Source organism: Heptranchias perlo, chromosome 11 (genome assembly GCF_035084215.1).
Source record: "Heptranchias perlo isolate sHepPer1 chromosome 11, sHepPer1.hap1, whole genome shotgun sequence".
NCBI classification, from domain to species: Eukaryota; Metazoa; Chordata; class Chondrichthyes; order Hexanchiformes; family Hexanchidae; genus Heptranchias; species Heptranchias perlo.
In genome coordinates this window covers 41,362,459-41,384,056 of record NC_090335.1, presented here as the reverse complement: position 1 = coordinate 41,384,056, position 21,598 = coordinate 41,362,459, and the positions used below count along the sequence as shown (strand labels likewise).

Below are 21,598 nucleotides of genomic sequence, written 5' to 3'. Positions count from 1 at the left end.
CGATCCCTCCATTGCCTCTGATTTGTCACGCTGCTTGTCCGACATCCAGTATTGGATGAGCATAAATTTCCTCCAATTAAATATTGGGAAGACGAAAGCCATAGTCTTCAGTCCCCGCCACAAACTCCGTTCCCTAGCCCCCAACCCCATCCCTCTCCCTGGCCGCTGTCTGAGGCTGAACCAGACTGTTCACAACCTCGGTGTCCTATATGATCCTAAGCTGAGCTTCCGACCCCATATCCTCTCCATGACCAAGACTGCCTACTTCCACCTCCGTAACATCACCCGTCTCCACCCCTGCCTCAGCTCATCTGCTGCTGAAACCCTCATCCATAATCTTTCTTACCTCTAGACTCGATTATTCCAATACTCTCCTGGCTGGCCTCCCACCTTGCAACCTCCGCAAACTTGAGCTCATCCAAAACTCTACTGCCCGTATCCTAACTCTCACCAAGTCCTGTACACCCATCATCCCCTGCTCAATGACCTACGTTGGGTCCTGGTCCAGCAACACCTTGATTTTAAAATTCTTATCCTTGTTTTCAAATCCCTCTATGGCCTTGCCCCTCCCTGTCTCTGTAACCTCCTCCAGCCCTACAACCCTCCAAGATTTCTGCGCTCCTCCAATTCTGGCCTATTGCACATCTCTGATTTTCATCGCTCCACCATCGGCGGCTGTACCTTCATGTTGCCTAGGCCCTCAGCTCTGGAATTACCTCCCTAAACATCTCTGCCTCTCTATCCTCCTTTGACACACTACTTACCTCTTTGATCAAGCTTTTGGTCACCTGTCCTAATATCTCCTTAGATGGCTTGGTGTCAAATTTTGTTTGATTACGCTCCTGGGAAGCACCTTGAAGTGTTTTACTACATCAAAGGTGCTACATAAATACAAGTTGTTGTAATGACTGTGAGGATGATAGTGATGTAAATGATTGTGATAGCAATGGTTAATGTTTCAATGACAATAGTGACAGCAGCAGTGCTGGTAGTGAAAGTGCTAAAGCCGACAGTGTTTAGCGGTATTAGTGACCATGACAATAATGATTATATTGCTGATAGATCAGCTGCCCAAACTGAATGCCAGATCTTGGTGCCTCCCTCATGTGCTGCCCACACCACCACCACCCTGTACCAGCCCCCACACTCCTGATACTTACCCACTGCTGCTCTTTCAATGGATTGTTTGGAGGCAGCTGGTCCTTTTCTGCTCAGCCTTTCCCCCTCAGAGTAGCTGCAGCGTTTCCTGCACCGCTTACCTTCTCTGACCGTCTTCAAACCAGGATCATTAACTCTGCTGGAATCCTGGCATTCCTGAGAGTAGCAACATCGCCTCAAAAGAGGAAGAAGAAAAATAAAAATAAAAATGAGCCGCGAGCAGCTGCAGGAGAGTCACAGAAAGCAGACGGCGAGCACACACATCCTCGCTCAGTGTAGCTGAGCCGGGAGTGCTCAATGTCTATTTACAGCTGGGGCCTGCCCGGTTGCTAAGGTCAGACCTTCACCTGCCAGAAAGTCGAGCCGCGCTTCCGATGACGCGCGTGACGTCATCAAGGCGCTCGAGCGCCGCCTCCCTCACCGCAAACCTGCTCCGCCGCCATTGACCCGCAGAGTCTGTAGGAGGCGGACGATCCGCTTCTTCACCAGCCAGGGAAACTCCGCTTCCCCTCACCCCCACCACCACCCCCCATTAAACGTGTGGAATCGCCGCGCTGCCGCTCAAGAGAGAAAAAAAAGTAGAGGCGGGGGAGGGCCCGCTAAAGTGTGCGGACAGCGACAGCCGCTCATACTCCCGGCAGATACTCGAGGGCGCTTAGACCTCCGCCGCCACCGTGAGGCCCAACACCTGGCTCTTAACTGGGTAGAGTGGAGCTTCCTGCTCCCGGTGCTGAGTGGCTGATCTTTGGAGATACGATGGATTAAAACCCATCCTACTGACTGACCGAATGCAATACAGAATGACACGTTTACCACCACTTTCTTCCTGACCCATCAAAGACTCTGGGTTGATTGGATGGAACTACCTGTGCATCTCACTGCTAGGAAAAGCGAGCAGTATAAAGACAAACGTACTTCCGTGTCTCTTTAAAAAATCTGTCCAAATGCAGCTATTTGAGGTAGCTTCACAACCTCAGTTAATGTGGCTAAGGAGAGGGGCAAATATACACTTGTGACAGATCCAACTCTTCCCCCCAAGAGGGAAGAAGGGTTGAGCCTCCAGAGCTTTAGACATTAATATTGAACAGCACAGCTACATGGCCTATAATCAGGCCTCCCCCTAAAATTAGTTGAGAATAGAGGGCAGTGTTCCCATTGCAAATCCTAGCCAACAACAACTTGCATTTATATAGTATCTTTAATGTAGAAAACGGCCTCTTCACAAACCTCCAAAGGAAAACAAACCATTATCCAGAAACACCCAATTGTATCACTTGTGCTGGCAGTCTAGAGTGAGGTATGAAGAGCACTGGTGTTCTTGGGCCTGTCAACCCTTTCTCTATGATGGCGTTGCTGCAATCTTGCAAAGGCTCTTACCACAAATAACTTCAAGGCTAGGCACTAGAAAAGAACTGCTGAATTAGGCATGATGCTCCATAATGAGGCAATTTCTTTCCAGCAACTTATGACAAATTCTGTGTTGTGCAACAGATGTTTCCCACTGTCTTTAGATCCAACACTATCACTAGAACCCTGCCATGCACCTTAAAATTCAACACAAACCAATCCTGTAAGAATTAGCTCTTCACAACATGGAACTCCCCACAGGCACTTCTCTAACTTCTATTCAATACTGTCCTTGTCATCAAATGATATAGAAAACCAATGTAAATTCTGGGAACATGACCTGAGCCACCCACTTACAGGAATACAGGAGTGAGACACTGAGACTGACTCTCATGATATCCAGGATGAGAGAGGGTCAAAATTTTTCATATGTCTGATAATTCACTTAATTTATTATTGACAAAACATTAATCTTAAACACCCATGTAAAGCAGTGCACATTAACCTTACATCTAACACTTACATACATGGATTTAATGAGGAACCGCAAAGATGGCTTTTCCAAGCCTGTTCACATCACTGGGTCTTGAATGTAGCAAGAAGTCTCTTTCTAAGTAAAAACACTATCACTTCTTTATACCATTTTCTTTATGGTCTGCTTCCTGCTAGATGCAACACTATGTGGCCACCCAGTTGTTCCAACCGATTGCTAAATAGAGATGAGAGATCCCATGCCTTTTCACACCATACTGTTAGTTGCTATCATTGCTTTCACCGAGCCATAACTTGTTGTAAACAACCTTTGATGCATGCTCTATTGCAACATAATGCCTTTTATATTGCAGCAATCTCCTTCTCTTACACTAACCCCTGCTGTGATGAAACGCCTGTGTTTTAAAAGTCTATCTATTTCAATCTTAATAATTCTTTAATCTCAATATCATCCACCTAGTTTATTTATTTATATGTGCCTATCTTTACAGTACAATGTCCTTGGTCCTGAAATTCATCCTTCTACAATGTTATCAGCATCATTGATAGGAAAAGACAGGCTTTTCAAGAACACGATTTAAACTAATTCTCTCTATATTACTGTTCTTTCTTTGTTAGAAATAAAAGTAATGTAAAATCATATCGATATTCTTACATGTCTACCTCTGAAAATTCCATTTAACCCTGACAGATGAGTGCTGGTGGAACTGTAGCTAAAATTATATGCTTTTACACACATTATGATTCTGACCCTCACCTCTAGCCCTTCTAGTCATAGCAGCCGTGATGGGTCTCAGCCCTAAGCCCAATTCCATACCCACTAGGCCTACAGCTAATAGGGTAAAGTGTCCCCATTACTGGTAGGCTTGATCAGTTTTCATTCCTAGAAGCAAGGAGGGTGCACCCCTCAACTTTGACACAATGCAACACCTGCACAATAAATTTGAGGACAAAGCACGTGTGGGACATTTTCCAATCAGTGCAAGTGATAGACAGGTTGCACCTAGAGCTAAGATAGCACCAGGAAGTATGGCTTTGGCTTCACTTCAGCATTGCTCAGCCTTATTAGATGTCACAGCAAGTGGTGTCATCAGCCAAGGTTGAAAAAGAGACCCAAACTTTTACAGGAGCAATCCACCCAGTCAGTCATCTTCTTGAAACAGATCTTGAATGTTAGATTGTTGCAGGATGTAAATGTTAAAGCGGCTCCTGGGATACCTGACATGAACATGAAGGATGCTTAGGTTGACATTACACCCTTTTTGCGCATTGAGTATTTTTTTCTATTTCTGTAGGGCACAGCTTGACATAATTAAGTCTGAATGGACAAGTGTGTGTAATAGATGTTGCCCTGCACCCTTAGAACACTGTCAATTTTAAAGAATCCTTGGTGTCTGGTTGGTATAGTTTAGTTCCAAAGTGCATGTGTTGAGGTGGATGCCTCAACAGAGTCTTGGTGATATGTTGATGCATCAAGGAACAACTCCCTACATGCCTGTAAAGACCCATGCTGTAGTCATGTTAAGAGCCACAGGCAGAGCTCTGGTCATGATGGATTGCCCCTCTAGCTAGGTTGTTAGTCAGCACAACATAGTAATCATCAAACAAAAGCAAAATACTGTGGATATTGGAAATCTGAAGTAAAAATAGAAAATGCTGGAAACACTCAGCAGGTCAGGCAGCATATGTGGAGAGAGAAACAGAGTTGATGTTTCAAGTCAATGACCTTTCATCAGAACTGGAAGATGTGAGAGATGAACAGCTTTTAAGAAAGTAAATGGGGTAAAAGGGACAAACGAAAATTCCATTGGAGAGAAGAGCAGAACTTCTTCAAGGTCGGCCATCCTGGAAGAGAAGTGACAGTGAATTAAACAATAAAACAAAAGCAAAATACTGCAGATGTTGGAAAGCTGAAATAAAAACAGAAAATGCTGGAAACACTCAGTAGGTAATCATCTCCCTGCGAATCACACGTGTTGCATGTCCTGATTTCAAATCATATCCAGGTAGCTGCTCCTGAGGTTGTAGATGTATTCCCGTGGGTCGCTGTGAGGATTATGCAGCTTTCACTCCCTTTTGTGCCTCAGCCTTTTGTGTCAATACACTAAATACAAACACTGGCAATGTTGCTCATTGTATCTACTGTGCAGTTATATATTTGTTGCACTCCTATTATTTAACTCCAATTCCAAGTAAGGACAATAACTGGAGTATTGAAGTAGAAATTAATGGCGGGCAGAACTGGTGGAAGTAGTAATGCCACAAACAGGTTTTAATTGGTCATAAACATACCAAAAAATTCCCAATAAAATTTTAGCTCCAGTTTGCAACCAACAAAGAAATTCAATTTCAGTCTGTGGCTGTAGTTTCTGCCTCCATTTTGACATTTTCAATGGGTTTAGTGGAGGGTATGTTAAAAACCCATAAGAGAAATTATCCCCTAGTCTCAGTATTTAGATTATCCATGCTTGATAGTAATAGAAAAAATGGTTTTGGCATAGTACCTTAGGAGGCCTGTAAGTGTCTTCACAAACTGTATTTTCCATACCATCACCTAACCAGATTATTCAGATAATATATTTATGTTGTTGACCGGAGGTCACCGGTTACGGTTACTAGCTTAGTACACAGAGGAGAAGAGTCAATTCTCTCTTAACTCTCAATTCACTTTATTCACGCCGTTAGATCATATACATATAGCTTATACGTCTGGTTAGATATAGGCATGCAGTTTACACCAGGTTGTACAGTCTTATACCCAAACTAAGATCTAAACACACACCCACTAGGTTTCTCTGACACTCCCTGAGTAGTCACAGAATATAAAGGATAATACCTGAAAAGGAGAGCTGACGCTGGCCAGGCGTTCCGTTCTCTCTCTCTCTCGACATCATCTCTACGTCCCCGACGTAGGGTCTTTCCACTTCTGCGATGGTTGGTCTCTGGAGTCTTCGCTCTGGCTCCACGCCTCAGATCCTTCATTCTTATTCCGAATCTTATCTCTTCAAGCTGTGCTGTCTCTCTCCCTTTGGTTTAGGCCTACTCGCTTTTTGCCTGTGGCTTCTCCTCATTGGCTCTGTCCCAAGGACTTAGGTAGCATGACCTCATTACTCCTTTTCTAAATAAGGACTTGTGTCTTATCACATTTCCTTTGTCTTTCACAAAACTTGGTTAATTCAAACCGTTTCCAGCCAGCTCAGGCCAGGACTGAACTCAGGTTACTTTAGTTCAAAAGTCGTTCCTGCCTGTGTGTATCAGCAGCTGACGTCTCAGGTTACCTTCTGCAGCCCCTAGCCAACATCTCCCCCCTTTTGATCCAAAGACGCTTATCTTAGGATCATTATTCTCCCTTTCTGTGTACCTCTCCTGAGGTTGTCATTGTCCCCCAATGGGCATGTTACATCCGCGATATCCTATGGTTATAGAAAAATATAAAAGAGAAGCGTATATATGGTTATAGAAGAACATAAAAGAGAAGCGTATATAAAGTATACTTCACACAGTATCCTCATATTGATATTCGCTTCTTCTGTTTCATTATAGCACTAACATTCAATCGTTGCAAAATTTCATTTTTCCACCTTCTAAGCTGATATACATTAAATACGACAAGCACTAATGCACATAAAATCACAACTACAGCAGCATGTGATAAAATCCTGACCCATGGATGTATTTGAACATTAGATCCCCAATTCCAAAACTTATCCCAGAACCCGGAGTCCCGTAGCAGTTCATCTACTTTATCAGCATGAGTTCTAATTATTTTAGTGTGTTTAGTCCATTGATGAATTATCTCATTGGCTTCCTCCGCTATTTGCGTCCAATCTGCAGTCAGGTGCGGAATGGGTGGTAGTTCGGTAGGAACATATTTCCGCAGAACTTGGTCTATATCGGTACGTTGGACTGTGAGGTTTTCATTTATTACCATCCTCACTATTGGCTTAGGCAGAACTTGTCCACCGACAACCAGGTCTGAGGTCACATTGTTAATGGCCACATTGTGTCCTTCCAGAGGGCACTGTTTCCATCCTTTGTTATAGTTCATAGCCGCTGTGGCTATGTAATACGTTTGTCCCACAAGGGCGTATTGTAAAAGGACTGGTTGTTAACTGGCAAAATGGACAATGAACAATTTTCATAAGTACTGAACCCACAATTAGTAAGTTTCTGTCTTGTTATCTCTTCTGGACAGGCCCAGTGATTCCCTCCTTGGTGACACTTTGACAAATCTACCCCTTTCTCAGCACCGTCCATTACGATAGCATGAGATAGTGGACTGCTCAAAGATATCCAAGTACCCTCATGATACTTGCCCACGTTATGAACTCTTTTTAAAGGGTAAGTCAAATTGCTTCCGTGCCGGGGAATATGAAACACCGCCCCAACATAATGGACCTGATGTTACCAGGGCTGCGGTTTCTCGGCGGGGGGGCTATCGGGCGCGTGGGTAATGCGCCCGGCAAAATCAGTCAGCTCCCTGCGCGATCGTAGCCCAATTGGATCCACTTACCTTGTCCTCCGGGTTCCCCACTGCTGATCTGCGCGTCGGGCGGGCTGCGCATGCGCAGTAAGATCTGTCAGCTGGAGGAGCTCTATTTAAAGGGGCAGTCCTCCACTGACAGATGCTGCAACAAACAGAAAAAAATCACAGCATGGAGCAGCCCAGGGGGAAGGCTGCTCCCAGTTTAATGATGCCTCACTCCAGGTATCAATACATGGGGTGAGGAGGAGGGGGAGGACAGAGATCTTCCCCCCGGCGGGCGGGAGGAAGCGGCCTGCCTCTGCCACCAGGAAGGCCTGGCTCGAGGTGGCAGAGGAGGTCACCAGCACCACCAACATATCGCCTACCTGCATACAGTGCAGGAGGCGCCCCAATGACCTCAGTAGGTCAGCCAAAGTGAGTACACTTACTCATTCCCCTACACTCCGTCTGACACATCACCACCCCCACCCCACATCTCCTTCTGCACTGCCAACACTACTCTGTCACATCACCCCTCATACCCACTCAAACCGCATCCATATCGTACCTGCACCTACTCACCTCACCAGTACTCATCCCGCCACTACCACTCAACCCAATCCTCATACAATCTCATGGCTCTATCTCATGCTCACCCTCTCGTGCATCTCTTTCACGGCCAGCCTCACTCAACCTGCCACTACCTGTGCTGCAGCCACAGGGCATGCATCACATATGTGCATTAGGCAGCGTAAGGCAAACGTGTCGTGTGCATGAAGGGGATGCACAGGGTGTTTGAGGGTTTGTCATGGTTGTTATTTATATTGAATCTCTGACCAACTCACATTACATATTATATTGGCACCACTACTGCCATGTCTTTGCGAATCTTGTCTGGTCTGTGCAATAATGCTCTTTCCTGAGGATTACTATGAAGACCCACAACTGATACCACCCATTGTGTCACTGCAGAGTGGGTGTAGGTGTATTTGCAGGGCTCTTTTGTGCAGACGGCTGAGAGACGTCGGTGATGTCCCCGGTTGCACCCTGGAAGGATGCGGAGGAGAAGCTGTTGAGGGCAGTGGTGACTTTGACAGTGACAGGTAAGAAGATGGTGCTCGGGCCAGCCAGGAGCAGCTTGGTATGAAGGAGGCTGCAGATGTCTGCGACTACATGTCGAGTGACTCTGAGCCTCCGTGTGCACTGCTGCTCAGAGAGGTCCAGGAAGCTGAGCCTCGGTCTGTGGACCCTGTGGCGAGGGTAGTGCCCTCTGCGACGCATCTCTCTCTGCGGTAGCCCTCCCTCCTGCTGTGCAGGTGGATGTGTCACAGCACTCTGTTGTGGAGCTCCACGTGTCAGAGGTGGACTGCGTGGATGGCGAGGCTGGTGATGCTGTTCGCCCTCCGAGGAGGTTATGACTGCAGACAGGGCGGCCCCCATCCGGAAGATGTACATCTGAGGGGGTCCGCAAGGTAGGTACATGTCTCTGGACCCCGGGGTAAGTGTGCACGTTGGTGACTTTGATTGTCAGGAGGAGGGTGGTGGAGGCCAAACTTTGTCCCAAGTGACAGAGTGGCCTCCTGCAATGAGTGAGGGTCTCCCCCCCACCTGTCAAATGGACCTTTGCAGCTGCCACAGGCTGACAGCTGCAACAGGTCCATTTGAACTGGGAGTGTTTCCCCCAGTGTGGGAAACAGTCCCAGTTTGCTCTAAAATCCCACCCCTCCTCACATAATCCCTTAATCAGGTCAGTTAATGACCTGAACAAGCAAAATAAATAGCGTCAAGTGGCATCCCGCTGGCTTTAATTGCCTGCGGGATTCCCACCAGCGGGGGCTGCGCGCGCACGCCGGCGCGTCAGCGGGGAACCTGGATGTGCGCAGGTTCGAGGCGGGCTCCGGTCCCGGTCCGGGATTTCCCGATTTTCGGGCCCCCTCCGCCAGGAACGCACCCGATAGCGGGTGCTAAAATGCTGCCCCATATCTCCCTTTATCCTCGTGACAGGTACCTAACACCCTATTAGTTAAGGTTACACTCCTGAGGTGACATAGGTGTGTTTCTTCTCCGACCCATTTCTCTAACTGTTCATCCGACACCCAGTCTGGAACTTGGTGTGTATTGAGCTGTGCTACCCCAGTCAATATTCACATAGGTGTGGTCCCAGTGGACCATAATTTTACCTCAACCGTCACTCCCCGATGGTCGCTCAATAAATGGACCCACAAATTGACTAATGACTTTTCCCTCTGGGATTACCGACAATGTCACCTCTAGAACTTTGTTGCATGAAAACTGTACTCCCGCTCTCTCCGGTATACCCAAAGTCTTTCCCGCGCACGCTAACCCATCCACTCCCATATAATACAAATTTAAATCCTCTCTTTTCCCTTTGTTGGTTCGGACTGTCTTATTCTGCAGAGCAAAGTTGTTCCTGGTCTCGGGATATCCTTCCGCCGTCGACACTCCTTCAGGCACGTTCATTTGTCGTGACGACTCTGAGGCAGGTTCAACCGCAGTTCTGATGAAGGTCAATCCGATAGCAACAAAATGCATTATCCCCTTCATTCTAGGCTGGACCTGTAATAAATAAGTGTAATTTCTGTTCTTATTTACAATTTCTTTAAGTACTATTTTAAGTCCAGTCTCTCCATATACTGAGCCAGACCGTCCATATCCTGTTCCCAATTTGTTTCAGATTCTAACCGTCCGTTTCTTCTAACCCACTTATTCCCCCTCTTTGTTTTATTTTTCTTTTGTTTTTTCCCTGGATTCACCTCTGCATGTGAACGGACAGTATCAGATTTGTGTTCAATCACCTCCTCTTGGACCTGTAGCTGGTCCTGTTCTTGATCTCCCTGACCTTCAAAATTCGGAACATCGTTAGCATCGAGCAGCACATGCCAATGGTGATTATCTTGTTTTTCTCCTACCAACTTTAGCTGATTAATGTGGTACCAGCCACTCTTATCTGGTGTCGTTAATATCTTGTATACAGATGGGCTAGCTTTGTCTACTATCTCACAGGGACCGGCAAACTTTGGACTCAAGAATGAGGTGGGCTGGTGTATTCTAATCATTACTCTTTGTCCGGGGCTCAACTCTATCGGGCTGGCTTTTGCATCGAAATAAGCCTTGCTTTGCTGTTTCCTCTTTGCCTGTCGGTGAGCGGCTACATAATTTGCTTCTTTTACTGTTTCTACTAGCTGTTGTACCCATTTTTCTGATATAATGTGGTCTACCTCGGGTTTGGACAAATCCAAACCTACCAACCCCTCCATTCCCCTCATGTTCCTTCCTGTCATGAGCCTCTAAGGAGTGTAGCCTGTTGATGAAGCCACGGTATTCCTGACTATCATCAGCACATAGGGCAGAACGACCTGCCAGGTCACCTGGTGCTGCTGCACCATTTTGGCTATCATGGTTTTCAATGTCCGATTCATTCTTTCCACAATTCCACTAGACTGTGGTCTATAGGGTATGTGAAATCTCTGTCTGACCCCAAAAAGGGTCATAACATCTTGCATTACTTGGGCTGTAAAATATGTTCCCTGATCCGATTCTATGCTTCGGGGTAAACCCCAACGGGTAAACACCTTTTCTAACAGAATTTTCGCAGTAACTTTGGCTGTGTTTGTTCTGGTCGGAAAAGCTTCCACCCATTTAGTGAAGGTATCCAATATTACTAGAATGTACTTGTATCCTCCTGGAGTAGGGGAAGGGGTCCCACATAGTCTATCTGTAAATTAGTCCAAGGCCCTTCTACTGGTCTAGTATGTCGGAGGGCCCCTTTCTTAACATTTCTATCGGGGTTGTGTTGTGCACAGATCAAATAATTCTTGACATAATGTTCCACGTCACCTGTCATTCTGGGCCACCAGCACACCTCCTTTATCCTATCCAGGGTGCTCTCCGTCCCTTTATGTCCCCATAAATCATGGTACCAGTGGATTATCTGGTTTTGTCCCCCCTCTGGCACCACAAATTTTCCCTCATATAAAACCACTCCGTCTTGAATATAGACCCCCTTGTGCCTTTTGTATGTGTCTGACTCTGCTCCTTCTATTAGTTTTTTCAATTCTCCGTCTTTCTTTTGCTCCTCCGTTAAATCCATTACTTTGACCTGCTTCTCTTTCTGGCCCCCTTTCTGGCTGCTATTCCTGTCCACTTACAGCACCTCGTTTGGCTAGTTCATCAGCTTTCCTGTTCCCTTCGGGAGATAGTTTTGAATGAGCTTTCACTTTTGTGACCCCATATCCTTTCCCCTGTGCTTCTTCAAAGATGTACTGTAATAGCGGGGCCGAAGGAAGGGGCCTTCCATCCGCTGAGACAAATCCTCTCGCTTCCCATAGGGGCAGACGTTCTGTGAGGCTATTACAGACATACATGCTGTCAGAATATATGACTGATCTGGGCGGAAAATATTCCGGGTGACCAACCACATATGCGACGGCTGCTAGTTCTGCTGCCTGCGCACTCATGGTGGGTAATTTCAGAGCCGCACTAAATCTTTCCTGTCCGTGTTCATCCTCCATGTATATCCCACAGCCTGTTCTCCTTTCCCCATCCTGTACTGATGAAGAGCCATCCACAAAAATTTTAAAATAGGGTTCTTCCTTTCCTGTTTCCTTTGTTTTTCCTGCTTTCAGGCCCCGTTTTACCCCCTCCCTTTTGTTTTGATACAAATGGGCCCTTGGGGTCATTTGCTATCATCACTTGACACTCATGTTTTTCACCCTGATAAACTAAGTTGTCTGCTAACATAGTGGTGGTTTTTACCCCCTTTACAGTTATATTTCTCCCTTGCAGCAACAATATCCATCTAGCGATTCTATTTTGGCTAACTGAACCATCCTTAATCCTTCCATCTAACAGTAGCTGTACGGGGGTGTGTTCTGTTAATATTGTAAGTGGGTTTAGTCCCACTATATAGGTAAAATGCTGCACTGCCCAAAAGACAGCTAGCAAGTGTTTTTCGCATACCATATACCCCTGCTCTACTGGTGAGAGCATACGTGAGGCGTACGCTACTGGTCGTAATTTCCCATGTGTCTCCTGTAATAGAACTGCCGAGAGGGCGGTGTCTGTGGTAGCCACCTCCAATGAAAACGGCTCAGTTTGATTTGGGGTTTTCAGAGCAGGCGTGGCAGCTAGTGCTTGCTTTAGATCAGTCATGGCCTGGGTGTGTTCTGTTTTCCACTCCCAGGCCACATTCTTTTTTAATAATTCCATCAGCGGGGCCGCTTATGTGGCGAATCCATCAATGAGGTCCCTACAATATCCCACCAAGCCCAAGAAGGACCTTAACCCTTTTACATCCAGCGGAACAGGGAGTCTGCCAACCGTCTCTACCCTTCGCTTGTCAATGTCCCTTTGTCCCAGTGTCAGAATCATTCCCAAGTAAGTAACTTTTTGTTTCATGGTCTGTGCTTTTTTAGGGTTAATCTTTAATCCCAAGTCATGTAACAACTGCAGTAATTCACTTAGCAGTTGATAATGTTCTTTTTTGGTTTCAGTTTGTAGGAGTAAGTCGTCTACATACTGCACTAGACATTCAGGCCTCGAGAATCCTTTTAACCCTTCCCTCAGCCATTGGTGAAATATGGACGGGGAATTGTGAAATCCCTGCGGCAGGGCGGTCCATGTATATTGCTGTCCTTGGAAAGTAAACGCAAATTTATATTGACATTCTTTCTCCAGTGGAATAGACCAAAAACCGTTACTTATGTCCCAAACCGTAAACCACTGCACATCCTCATTTTGTCAAACTACTGTCTCTGGGCTAGTTGCTACTGTAGGGGCTGTTAACGGGGTGACTTTATTTAATTCTCTGTAATCTATCGTTAGTCGCCAGCTACCGTCGGGTTTCCTCACCGGCCAAAAAGGTGCGTTGTTAGTAGAAGCTATTGGTCTTAATATCCCTTGCTGCAGCAGACTCTGTATCACCTTCTCTATCTCTTCTTCTGCTTGTTTTGGGAAACCGTACTGCTTTTGTGGTTTGGGGTCTGGACCTTGTATACACACACTCCCGGTCATTTTCCCACAATCATGTTTATGTCGGGCGAATACTATTGAGTTTTGTGCAATAATTTGTTGTACTTCATGATCGTCACTCATTTCTCCTGGTTCTATCCACATTTCCCCGATCGTGCATATCCTATCCTGATATTCCCCCACCGGGACGAGTGTGTGATTTATACTGTCCATGCCCAAAGGCATTTGCCAAATCATACAATTACCAGGGTCAAAGCAGAGTCCCGCTTTAGCCATATAGTCACTCCCTAATATATGTTCTTGTTCTCTGGGTAATTTGATAAGGACCACTGAATGCTCTATCACTATGTCTCCCACACCGACTTCCAACGGTACACTCACATATCCCACTTGTGAATGCCCTGTGAATCCGCTTAGAACAATTTTGTTTTGAATTTTCCAATCTACGTCATTGACTTGAGTGGTGTTAACGGTGGTTCGGGATCCCCCTGTGTCCCAAAGGAATGTAACAGGGCGGCCTCCAACCCAACCATTCACTAGGGGTCTCCCCGTGTCATCCCACCGCGCGTCACACACCCATAACGGAGAGGCCTGAGACCGTCATTGCAGTTCGGGGTACAACCCGGAACTCGGTGATATTTCTATCGTATCGCACTGAGGACTTGGTCTATTCGGCCCTTCCACGGGTAGGCTCTGGTTTCCTCCCCAACCTGCATTCTCTCGTCTCGGGTTCGGGCAGTCCCTTGCGAAGTGTCCCTCTTGACCACAGTTATAGCATTTGGACACCTCGCCTTGAGTTCTCCCTGTTTCCGAGAAGTTTCCTCTGCCTCTGCCTCTACCTCTTCCCACTGTCTGATAAGCTGGAAGGGGTTCCCTCTGAGTAGGTCCCCTCCCTTCATTTCTCCAGGTTATTGCCTGATCCTTAACAGGCATTGCTCTATCCCCGGATGCCTTGGATCGTTTTGGTGTTTCCCTTTCCCATACTCTAACCATCTTCCTAATTATCCGTATGTGTGTCATCAGCGGGATCAAACTGATCTAATGCCCTCCTCGACTCCTCAGTGCCATGCGACACTAGTGTTCTCAGCCATCAGTTCCTAACCTCCGGCTGTAAATCATCCCTATCTAAGCCTGTGCCGTAGACCCCTTGAAACACTGCCCAAATGCAGGCTGAAAATGCGGTGGGGTGTTCACCTTTTCCTTGATAGCATTTCATTAGCGCCTCCACTGGATCCCCTCTGTTATCGCCCATGACAGATAATACCTGGTTCTTTAAGGCCTCATTTGTGCCTCTACCAAGTTTTTGTTCCTCCGGTAGGGCGGAGTGTATATGCGGGTGTAGGCACATTAGGATTAATTTTCTTTCCTCAGCATCATCTAAGCTGTGTACCGCCCTCTGTTGCCTGACCGCTAGGAACAACTCCCTAGGATCATCCCCAGGCGCGCACGTCTCAATATCTTTCGCAATATCCCTCAGTTCTTGTATCCCAAGTGGGGTGAATATGTCATATCCCCATCTTCCCCCTGTGCTCTAGTGGTTACAAGGGGGGCCATTGGGGCAGACGGTTTTTTCGGCTGTGGAGCATATGATGGCGGTGGATCCTCTGGTGGAGGTTCCCCGTCACTGCTGCTGTATCTATCCGCTCCGTCTGCTAAATCATCCCAATCTACATCGGCTTGACCGCTTTCTTCACCTCTTCCAGGTGCGAAAGCACACAGTATGCCCCTCTGTGCGGCTAGCTGATCTTGCAGCCTCCCGATCAGTTTCTGACACTTTGTGTGATCACTGGTACTACTCCTCTTCACTTGAGCTGCTCTGTGAATCACATTCATAGCAGCTTTTAAATCACTACATTGTTGTTTCCATCCCTCCACCTCAGCTTTAGCTGCTTGGGCTTCTCCCTCTCTCTTACTCTTTTCATTAGCCAATTTTTCACACTGTAACTGATACTGGTTCATGTGCATGAACCAGTATCCACACTTCTCTGTCCCTTGAGATCAGTCACCTTCTCACTAAGGCGGGCTATCTCCTCATGGAGTTTTTTATTCTCTTCCTCTAGTCCGTTCCGGAGTTTCTTATTCTCTTCCTCTAGTCTGTCTCACTCTCTCCTAGCCTGCTGTCGTCATTCTATCCATTCCTCAAGTAAACATCCAACCGCTACGAACTTCTGTATCTTTTTAAATTTCTTATCTGACATCTTTGTTTGCGCAATTCTACAAAGGACCTCCCCAACGGGCTTTCCCTTTTCTCCAATGTGACCCGCATACTCCCCGTATTGCGGCCACTTCCCTATTATGTATTTTTGGAGGAGTCCCTTCCAGTCAAAACAGTCTAAGTCCCCAGAGCTTGGAGATTTCCCTTTATTCGTCATCTTATGTTAATAGCTATGAATTAACCCAAACTCCTGTTCTCTGTGTACTTCGCCAATTTGGTTTGGCTCGAGTCTCCCGCTGACTCAACGGAGAGATTTATCCTCGAGCCCACCCAGGGACGCCAAATATGTTGACCGGAGGTCAACGGTTACGGTTACTGGCTTAGTATACAGAGGAGAAGAGTCAATTCTCTCTTAACTCTCAATTCACTTTATTCACGCCGTTAGATCATATACATATAGCTTATACGTCTGGTTAGATATAGGCATGCAGTTTACACCAGGTTATACAGTCTTATACCCAAACTAAGATCTAAACGCACACCCACTTGGTTTCTCTGACACTCCCTGAGTAGTCACAGAATATAAAGGATAATACCTGAAAAGGAGAGCTGACGCTGGCCAGGCGTTCCGTTCTCTCTCTCTCTCGACGTCGTCTCTATATCCCTGATGTAGGGTCTTCCACTTCTGCGATGGTTGGTCTCCGGAGTCTTCGCTCTGGCTCCACGCCTCAGATCCTTCATTCTTATTCCGAATCTTATCTCTTCAAGCTGTGCTGTCTCTCTCCCTTTGGTTTAGGCCTACTCGCTTTTTGCCTGTGGCTTCTCCTCATTGGCTCTGTCCCAAGGACTTAGGTAGCATTACCTCATTACTCCTTTTCTAAATAAGGACTTGTGTCTTATCACATTTCCTTTGTCTTTCACAAAACTTGATTAATTCAAACCGGTTCTAGCCAGCTCAGGCCAGGACTGAACTCAGGTTACTTTAGTTCAAAAGTCGTTCCTGCCTGTGTGTATCAGCAGCTGACGTCTCAGGTTACCTTCTGCAGCCCCTAGCCAACAATGTGCAAATTAAATATTTCAACCCCAAAGTTCCATGTGGTAAGTGCTGCTGGATTTGTGCCAATGAGTCTGGAGTTGCACTCACCGATGCTCTACAGATCTGTATCCTCCAGAATTTCAATTGTCAGCTTGTTTGCATATCCATTGGAGGATCTCTAGCACAAATCCTGTGTAAAATGGGAGTAATGTACTGGGGTGCTGACACATCAGGACATCCATATGTGTGTGTGGGTGCATAAATCTATTTTGACAATATAATGGACCAGTGGTCAAAAGAATCTTAACAGTAACAGTTAAAGTCATTTCAAATCGAGAATTGTATTTTAAATAAAAACAGAAAATGCTGGAAATCCTCAGCAATTCAGGCAGCATCTGTGGAGAAAGAAACAGAGATAACATTTCAGGTCATGACCTTTGGTCGAAACTGTATTTTAAACTTCGACATAAACTCAATTAAGAAAGTAAAGAATAATTCTTTTATCTAAAGTTTGGGGACAGGAGGGGGAAATCAATTCATTCCTGGATATAATTTTTCTGAATTTGTTTATTATAACAGATGAGTATATATTTTTCTACGAATCACTTACACAGTGAACACTGACAACAGGGGCATAATTTTTACATGGAGGCGGGGGGGGGGCGGGGAAGATAATCGGATGCAAAACCCGGAAGTAAAGTTGGCGGGTTGCAATCTGCGATCGCGACCTTAATGAGGGCAATAAACTTTACTTTTGTGTTTCCGATTGCCAGGCTGGCTGGCTGTCAGGCAGGAATCGGAGATGAAGGAGGGAGTGATCGTGGCCATGGAAGACATGGGGGTGGGCCGTGGAGGACATCGCGGGCCGTGAGGTGATCACGTTGCCAAAAGATCGGAGGACATCGAGAGAAGATCGGAGGATGTCAACAGAAGAACGGAGTACATCGAGAGAAGATCGGAGGACGTCAAGAGGAGTTGGAGGTCGGGAGGAGTCAGAAGAATGGCGGGGCCTCGGCCGTCGGAAGGGGGTGGGGGAGTCGGCCATGGTGGGGGGGGGGTCCGCCATGGGGGATGGGTCCACCATCGGGGGGCGTGTCTACCATGGGAAGGGAGGTTGGCTGATCATGGGGGTCCAATCGTGCCAGGTGAGCTTGTTGGGCTTGGATGAAGTACTTCTGCTCATCCTGGCCCACAAGCAGTGCAATAAAGGCACTGACCTCATGGATCCAGCTCTTCTCGCCTACTTTCACCTGACGTGACTCAGAAGCGATGGTAATGTTTTAAATTTGTTTTACATTTCTAATACACAAAAAATTAAGTGCCTCGACTATCGCAATGAGGTAGATTACCCCTTTAACATCTGTGTCTCTGGATGTTGCTTAAATGGACTTCCAGAAGATATTCGATAAAGTCCCTCATAAGAGACTGTTAGATAAAATTGAGGCTCATGGAATTGAGGACAAATTATTGACCTGGTTAGGAAATTGGCTGAGCGGCAGGAGACAGAGAGTAGGGATAATGGGCAGGTACTCAAATTGGCAGGATGTGACCAGTGGTGTCCCACAGGGATCTGTGTTGGGGCCTCAACTATTCACTGTATTTATTGACGACTTAGATGACGGGATAGAGAGCCACATATCCAAGTTTGCCAATGACATAAAGACAGGCAGCGTTGTTAGTAGTTTAGGTGGAAGCATAAAATTACAGAAGGATATTAATAGATTAAGTGAATGGGCAGAATTGTGGCAAATGGATTCCAGTGTCGGCAAGTATGAGGTCATTCACTTTGGACCTAAAAAGGATAGATCAGAGTATTTTCTAAATGGTGAAAAGCTTGAAACAGTGGCGGTCCAAAGAGACTTAGGGGTCCATGTACATAGATCATTAAAATATCATGGACAAGTACAGAAAATAATCAAAAAGGCTAAAAGAATGATGGCTTTTATATCTAGAGAATTAGAATACAAGGGAGTTGAAGTTATGCTACAGCTATACAAAGCCCTGGTTAAACCACACCTGGAATATTGTGTTCAATTCTGGGCACCACAACTTAGGAAGGATATATTGGCCTTGGAGGGAGTGCAGCGTAGATTTACTAGAATGACACCTGGACTCCAAGGGTTAAATTACGAGGAAAGATTACACAAACTAGGGTTGTATTCCCTGGAATTTAGAAGATTAAGGGGTGATTTGATCGAAGTTTTCAAGATATTAAGGGGAACTGATAGGGTAGATAGAGAGAAACTATTTCTGCTGGTTAGGGAGTCTAGGACTAGGGAACATAGCCTAAAAATTAGAGCCAGGTCCTTCAGGAGTGAAATTTGGAAACACTCCTACATGCAAAGGGTGGTAGAAGTTTGGAACACTCTTCCGCAAACAGCAGTTGATGCTCGCTCAATTGTTAATTTTAAATCTGAGACTGATAGATTTTTGTTAACCAAAGGTATTAAGGGATATGGGGCCAAAGCGGGCATATGGAGTTAGGTCATAAATCAACCATGATCTCATTGAATGGCGGAACAGGCTTGAGCGGCTAAATGGCCTACTCCTGTTCCTATGTTCCTATAAGTATTGGCCCGCCGGCTTTAAGTGGGGACGTATTTCTGTTGCGCACGTGCATCCGGATGCGCCTGGGTCAAACCCAGAAGTGGGCGCATTGGAGCCGGGATGCGGTCCCGCTGAAGAATTCAACTATTTTAACTACCCACCCGCCCCCAGCCTACCCGTTCCTGGGGGTTACAATAACCCCGCAGAACTCAAAACCTAAATATGTTGGGTTTATTTTCCCTTGGTTTTCAAATACAGTTTTGTGGGGGGGAGAAAACCATTCAGTGAAAGGAATAGAAAAAGGAAATATCGATAAACTGAACATCGCCTCCACTCTGCTTATATAATTAATGTTTATTGGCAACATAGATAACCTCTCTCTCTCTAGCTCCCTTCCTCTCTCTCCATGTTGAGGAGATCCTGCAGGATGAGTTTACTCCCTGTCTTATTCCTATCGGCTGTGTTGAAATTCTACCAGGATTTGTAATCTGTGGTGAATGAAACATTCTGGAAAAAATTCCACATGGCACTGGAGACAATACCGTGGAAAAGCTACATATTCATTCATTCATTTTATCTATTTATCTCTTTTTTTACCTTTCTCCTGCTGGGACATTGGCCCGGAATTTGCTCTAAATATAACAGTGAGCCTAATAGTGCTTATCTGCACATGTGCAGTTGCCGGAAGTTCCTCCACCAGGTGCTCTGTTCGTCCAGAAGCTTCGCAGGAAGGAGATCTCGCCGGCTGACTCCCTGTTGAAATGACTGCAGCGACTTGAATTTCCTCTCCTGCCCTGCTGGAAACGAACTAATCTCCCCAGAAAAAGGTACGTCCAGTTTTTTTAGTCTAACCAAAATTTTAAACAATTTTACAACACCAAGTTATAGTCCAATGATTTTATTTGAAATATACAAGCTTTCAGAGGCTTCCTCCTTCCTCAGGTAAATGTGAGGAAGCCTCCGAAAGCTTGTATATTTCAAATAAAATCGTTGGACTATAACTTGGTGTTGTAAAATTGTTTACAATTGTCAACCCCAGTCCATCACCGGCATCTCCACATCAAAATTTTAATGGCATGGTGCGTCCTAATGACTGCCAAACAACCTCTCTGGCACTGAAAAATTACTTCTACAAGTGTGGAGTCTCATTCTTTCACATTTTAATTGTTGGACATTTAAAAAAAAATTTAATTTTTATTTTTTTACTTTTTCTTTCTGTCTCTTCTATCTCCATTTTTTAAAGCAATATTTCTTAACCCTCACTTTATTTCGCTTTCTGTTCCTGATTTTACATTGAATCCACTATTCTAACTTACACTTCCTGGTTCTGTGTCTGCGCTGCTTATTAACGATGCTTTAATCTGATTGGTTAAGGGGATACACAGCAGCTTGCCTGGTTCGCACAAGTCCCAGATGCCCAGGAGAGGGCGCTGTGCTGGATTGAGGACTCGAAAGGAGGAACTTGCATTGCAAAAGCCCATGAAAAGTCTATGGGCAAGTCCAAGTCTGACGGGCATCGTTCGTTTGCCACTCAGAGCAAAACCTGGTTCAATTTTTCTACATATCTCCTTCTGACGGTCTGTCTGTTTATCTTATCTAAGACTGTCTGTATTTAAAACTATGTTCTGTAACAATAGTTTTAAGAAGCTGAACAGTGTTCTGAAAGAGATAATTAAAATGCTTCAATAAAAATGTGTTTGACTTCTGCCAGTGTTGGTTGGACACGTGAGAATGAAGCTGTGGTGGTTTCTAACCCACCATGTGAGGGTGAGGAAGGAACCCCAACCCCCACTGTCCCTAGATTGAAAAGGGTTCAACATCAATGGCTGAGTGCTGGAATCACCCAGTCAAAGACAAGTTCCTATTCTTAAAAAAGCCATTTGAACCATCTCCAAATAAAACTGCTTATAGCCCGATCACAGAGGGTTATTGCAAGTAATTTGTTCAACGTTGCCCTGGGTGACCAGAAACATGAAACAACCATGAAGTTTGCATAAAATTAATTTCTGTGATTCTGATGTTAGTGGTGGCACAGCTACCTACATTATAATCAGAAAGTGGCGCAAATTTTCTTCTCCCCGGTTGCTCGCAACAGCCTTTGGGAGATTAATCTTCCATTCCGGGAGACTCCAGGACAATCCCGTTAAATTGTTAACGGTAATAGAATAGACAACAGACGTTATTTGAGACTTAATGTGATGATAATGTAAAGTTGACAGGCTAACACTCCAGTGCAATCCGGGAGGGTTAGTAACCCTAGCTGCATGTGAAAAAGTCATGAGCAATTGGCAGAGTGTTGTGCAAAGTCCCTTTGTAATGCAAGAACAGGTGTACAGTCAAATGCTTTTAAGCTGCAGTGTAGGGCAGGATTTTAAAAGGAATCAAAATGGGAACAGCACTTACCTTG

General features: G+C 45.6%; 1 protein-coding gene across 6 annotated transcripts in view; it reads right to left on the bottom strand.

Annotated features, from left to right (window-relative positions):
- Positions 1 to 1,541, bottom strand: part of arl6 (ADP-ribosylation factor-like 6) — a 39,877-nt gene extending 38,336 nt beyond the window's left edge. For 2 of the 6 annotated variants that reach the window (XR_010964403.1, XM_067992842.1), the window contains exon 1: positions 1,161 to 1,539. The gene's annotated coding sequence lies outside the window, so the exon portion shown is untranslated. Of the gene's footprint in view, positions 1 to 1,160 lie in introns of all 6 variants that reach the window. The other 4 variants (XR_010964400.1, XR_010964401.1, XR_010964402.1 and 1 more) reach the window with 4 other exon arrangements.
- Positions 1,542 to 21,598: the final 20,057 nt, after the last annotated feature.